The sequence below is a fragment of the Camponotus vicinus genome, unplaced genomic scaffold (genome assembly GCF_025532165.1).
Source record: "Camponotus vicinus isolate PSW18456_S1 unplaced genomic scaffold, iyCamVici1.0 SCAF_10, whole genome shotgun sequence".
Taxonomy (NCBI): Eukaryota; Metazoa; Arthropoda; class Insecta; order Hymenoptera; family Formicidae; genus Camponotus; species Camponotus vicinus.
Genome location: NW_028141946.1, coordinates 9,463,887 through 9,469,523, shown reverse-complemented (window position 1 = coordinate 9,469,523; position 5,637 = coordinate 9,463,887). Strand labels below are relative to the sequence as shown.

At 34.8% G+C, this 5,637-nt stretch overlaps 1 protein-coding gene across 5 annotated transcripts in view; it reads right to left on the bottom strand.

Annotated features, from left to right (window-relative positions):
* Positions 1 to 5,637, bottom strand: part of LOC145960879 (A-type potassium channel modulatory protein KCNIP1) — a 62,207-nt gene that overhangs the window by 31,252 nt on the left and 25,318 nt on the right. The window lies entirely within an intron of this gene.

The window sequence follows — 5,637 nt, the reverse complement described above, 5'->3', positions numbered from 1 at the left end:
GTCTCTAATGATAAATAAATAATTCTAGATTTTTTCAGCCTTGTCTTGTTAATTTTGCGATAAAAAATAATGATTTATTAATTTAACAGAGCGATTCTTTCTCCGATGGAATATTGACATTTTTCAATTGCTTTTCGGAGATTTTTTGATCGACTAAACCAGCCGAACGTCATGCTCCAGCTGATTTCAGCAAATATTACTCCCTACGTCACATATTGGAGCGACGCTCGTCGATGTGCATGTATGGATTAAACCGATTGGGAATTTAGAGACATACGTGACATGACGATAAACGCAAAGAGCATAGTTACATGACGATGTAATACGAACACGTGTAACGTGACGTACGCGTCTTTCATTACGCGTACGTCAATGAAAATTGTGAACTGAAATCAGCAATCGTCGGACTATCGTGAATAATATCTATGCTGTCATTGTACGGAGTTGCAATAACAATTTCTGTGCTACACGTGCTCTTTTCGACGAATACGAGGCGCGCTCGCACGGACAATCGGGCCCGATTGTTATGTATGCGACTGTTATAATGAATGACTACCCGGAAAAATTCAAAGTTACGAAGTTGCGGAACGGGAACAATGAAATTTGCATCTGCGACCGGATTCGATTGAATGCGGGAAAACTGTTGTAAATAACCTGAGGAACGGAAAATTTTCAGGCGCGACGAGTCGTGAAAACTATCGTTATCGCATTTTGCAAAGCGAGACATTTATACACCCTCGACAATTCAACGTGGAATTCACACTTTATTTACGAACCGAGCATTAGATATATTTTTATTTTCGCGCAAATGGGGTTTTCGTGGTCGATCTAGAATCCCCCTCCAGCGAGGTCCAAAAGCTCGTTCGAACATCATTCTTTGTACCATTCAGTGCAATCGTTTTATTTGCATTAATGGCATTAATTTCAATTTACTTGGCTGACGAAGAGCGTTTCGCTCGATCAGTCGCTTTTTTTTGGTCGAGATAAAAAGGGAAGTCCCTGCGGTGACTTTTAAACCAATTTCGAAAACAAAGTACGGGCACTAGATAGAGAGTTAAAACGATAGTGGTGTTCCGGTTCAAGTGAAGTTCGCGTGAATCCGACCTGAATCAATATTAACCACGTTGACCGCGATCCGCGGCTTTTATTTTTGATCCTATCCAACGAGGAGAGAGGGAGGGAAAAGCAACAAAAAGAGAAAAATTCTCCTGTCCGTCATATATACTGTCATAGTCCCTTTACCTTGTCTATCTGTCTTTCGCTCAATTGGATCTTCTCTCCATTTTTGTGTGTTCGTGTGTGTATATTTATTTGCGGATGACTGATCTCGGCTAACTTGGTCCAGTTGTCACTGTAAATTATGCAACGTATCGAATTGCGCGAGGATGAGGATTCATTCCTCCACGTGTGTTGTTTCTATCCCTCTTCTTCTTATGGCTCTTTTCCTCTTTAAGGGTGCAGTCCCCCAGTGTAGTGGGGGTAACCAATCAGAACGTTTCTCCAAAAGACATCATACCTAGCGTTCTCGTATGTATGTACATACCTAGCATATCTAGTCTTTCTTATTCATAAATAAAATTTATAAATTTATTTTTATATAAAATAATAATGTCATCGGTAAATTTTTTTATTATAATATAAAATATGTGTGTGTATGTGTTTTATTTTCAGATATATATATTAAATTTTGTAACAATTTATTACACTTAACATTAAATTAGGTGAAAATATATTATTCTGAATAAAATATTTGTTACAATATAAAATGTAATTTTATCATTGTTTCATATAAATAGTTTAGTTTTATAATTGTTTTATAATTATAATAGTTTAGTTTAATTTTATTTTCACAAAATATAAAAACATAACAAAATTACACTAAAATAATATATTTCCCTTGTTAAATTTATATTATTATAAAGTTCTTTATTCCATTCCGCTTTTATATGACTGGGTTCCCCATGGAATATATTTTACGCAAAAACGGAAAAAATTCTAACCTAAAATTTACAATAATTCCGAATTAGCTTTGTTTTTTCGTAAATTATATTCCATTGGAATTTTCCATTTATTATAAAAAGATATATTTTTACAAAATTGATTATTCTTGTTAACTATAATTCATAAAAAATAATTTTTTACTCTTACTTATTTCCGCTTTTTCCGGTACATGGGGAACCCGGTTATTTAAAATCGGAACAGATATGTCTTTTGGAGAAACGTTCTGATTGGTTACCCCCACTATACTTCTTTTCCGTTCCGCTTTTTCTTCTACGTGGAATTGCACCCTTACGAGGGTGGTTTGAAAAGTCCGTGCAAAGTCAGAGAGATGGCACCACTGGTGTGTATCGAGGTTATTTTCAGTTAGTAGCATCTCTTGGAAGAATACACATCAAGTTTCAGCCAGACCGGTCTATTTCATTGTGTTTGGCGTTCGTTTGAATCGAGGAAGTCGAGTGATTTCTAAAAAATGTATGAAAGAGAATTTGGCCGCAAAATTGATGGAGTTAAGGTTCCAACTCGTTCCGCATCCCCCCTATTCTCCAGATTTAGCTCCCTTGGACTATTACTTGTTCCCCAATATGAAGAAATGGCTGGCGAGAAGGAGATTTTATTCAAACGAGGATTGCGGAAACGAATGCCTTTTGCAGAGTTGGACCAATCCTATTATTCGGAAGGGATCAACAAACTGGAGCAGCATTGGACGAAGTGTATAAGCCTAAAAGGAGACTACGTTGAAAAATAAAAAAGGTTTATCCCGAAAAATTAAGTAGTTTTCATTTTTGCACGGACTTTTCAAACCACCCTCGTATTTCGTACGCATCGTAAACATTTCCACACACATTGAGAGAGCCCTTTCATGAATCTACGAAAATTCTATTCTTTCTTACCTAATTTAAATGAAATCTAGAAATAAAAGAAAGATATAAAAAATATTCAAGATACGTATCTTGCACAATAATGAAATTTTTAATTATTTATGAAACAAACACTCTAAAAACAAAAAATAGCCTATGTTTTCGTTGAAAGAAAATTTTTTTTAAATATATCCCTTTACCTGTTTATTAAAATCAAGACATAATAAGACAATCGTTCCATATAAGAATCCATCGAGCAAAATAATCGTCCTATTTTCTTACTTACAATTTGATTTACAAATCAAATTCTATTTCCTCGATATAACAAGTTATGTCGATATAACATTATGTGTACACTCTTCGAATGGTGGACTTTTCATACGCGAAATAGTATTAAAAAGGCTAAAAGCTCGGCTCGGGCAGAGAGCAGAGTATCATGTATATTTAAAAAGCTCGAAAATAAAGTTTCCACCGTGGATCGACTATTTCGTGGGGAAGGGGAAGAGGGAGCGAGAGGGCTACTCTCGCTAAAGTACATCGGAGTTCGCGCGCTCGATTTGTGTTTTCGCGACCTTGCTATACTCGCGGTCTCTTCTTCCTCCTCCTCCTCTCTCCCAGGCAATCTGGATCCCTGGCAAGATGCGGAAGCGTCTGGGGAAATACATTGTTTAAACAACTGCGAGCGCGAAATTTTCCGATCTGTCTCGGGGAAGAAGGTCGATCTAGATCTCCGCGCATTCGACAAATTGAAGGGGGACGATGCGGAATGTAAATCTCACTGTTTTTCGAAGATTCTTCCGTTCGCTTTCGCGTTCTATTGAATTTATTCAATGCTATTCGACAATCCTCAGGGAGACATTGCAGGAAAACACGCGCGTTTGCTTTCGTCTTGCAAATTCCAATTGCAAACTTATACCCTGTATCACGAAGATATTTAAAAAGACCTCAGAAATCTATTTTTTTATAGTTTATACATGAAATAAAGAACGTCCATCGAGTAGTTTACAAATGATTGAATCAAAATTGACAATAATAATAAATATATAAATTTATATACAGGGTGTCCTAGACCACCCGTACACCTCTTTTCTTTCAAAAACTAAGCATTTTAGAGAAAAACGTTTTCGACAAAAATTGTATGGTTTTGAGGGGAACATAAGATGGTGTCATTGGTTTGACCTTGGATGGCATCGTTAAGGTGAGGTCAAGGACACCTTTAATTTCTTAAATGGAACCACCTATTTTTTATTGCATATTCTTATAGCTTATGTCGAGAGCTTTCCAAAACACTATAATAAAGTATTTTTTCATCAAGTACTTTTCGAGTTATAAGGCTTGAAATAATTTCTTAATTTTACATAAACCATAAAATATCTAGTAAAATATTCATTTTTCGATTATCTTACCTTAATACTTTTATGTACAAAATAATGAGAGAAATCGATTCGTGTAAAGAAAACACATAGTTATTTTTAAGAAAAAAAATGTAATTGTTAATTGCAAATTACATTTTTTTTTTCGAAACAATTTTGTGTTTTCTTTACACAAATTGATTCCTCTCATTATTTTGTACATAAAAGTATTAAGGTAAGATAATCGAAAAATGAATATTTTACTAGATATTTTATGGTTTATGTAAAATTAAGAAATTATTTCAAGCCTTATAACTCGAAAAGTACTTGATGAAAAAATACTTTATTAATTATAGTGTTTTGGAAAGCTCTCGACATAAGCTATAAGAATATGCAATAAAAAATAGGTGGTTCCATTTAAGAAATTAAAGGTGTCCTTGACCTCACCTTAACGATGCCATCCAAGATCAAACCAATGACACCATCTTATGTTCCCCTCAAAACCACACAATTTTTGTCGAAAACGTTTTTCTCTAAAATGCTTAGTTTTTGAAAGAAAAGGGGTGTACGGGTGGTCTAGGACACCCTGTATATATAAATATATATATATATAAATATATATATATATATATATATATATATATATAATAAATAATTATAATATAAAATATATATAAATAATAAATAATTATAATAATTAAATTAGCAATAAAATAATTGATATCAAAATTCGCGTTTGAAACAAAGAAAGCGAAATTCGTTGAATCGCGCTACGATTATGATTTCATCGAAATGTGCCAAGTATGGGGCCTACGAATTTACCATCCGCGCATGTATCGGCTAAAATTAAACGCCATGGTGCTAATGTCAAATCTAACATTTGGCCAAACTAGCTAAATTTCTAGCTACTAACCGCCTAGAATGCGATAAAATCTCTTATCGCTCAAAGATATTCGCGGGCAGTGATGTCATTCGCAAGAAAATTAACCGACTTTCAAGAAGCAGTTGATGCAAAACGATAACCTTCCTGTGTAACTTTATCGCGGATACACATAACGGGAAACGACGTATATGTATATGCTTATTCGTGATATATACAGAAAGTTAACAGCTGGTAAGGCCACAAATTTAACAGAATTTGCGCAGCTCGCGTATCTCTCGAACGGCGTTCATTTTATACATCGAATCGATACGCAGCCCTAAAACATGCACCATCGCTCCAACCTGTTCGTGGTCGCGTGCTGATGATGATATCGGTACTTTCAACGAAGAATATTATTCCGGCGAGATGCGCAATTTAATTTTAATCTCCTGTAAGATTCGTATTACACTACAATTTAAATTAATAGCTAAATCTCCCCGTCCTGAGCAAAACAATCTGACTTGTAATCAATCTAGAGAACAGAGATTGAAGTCGTGATATAATT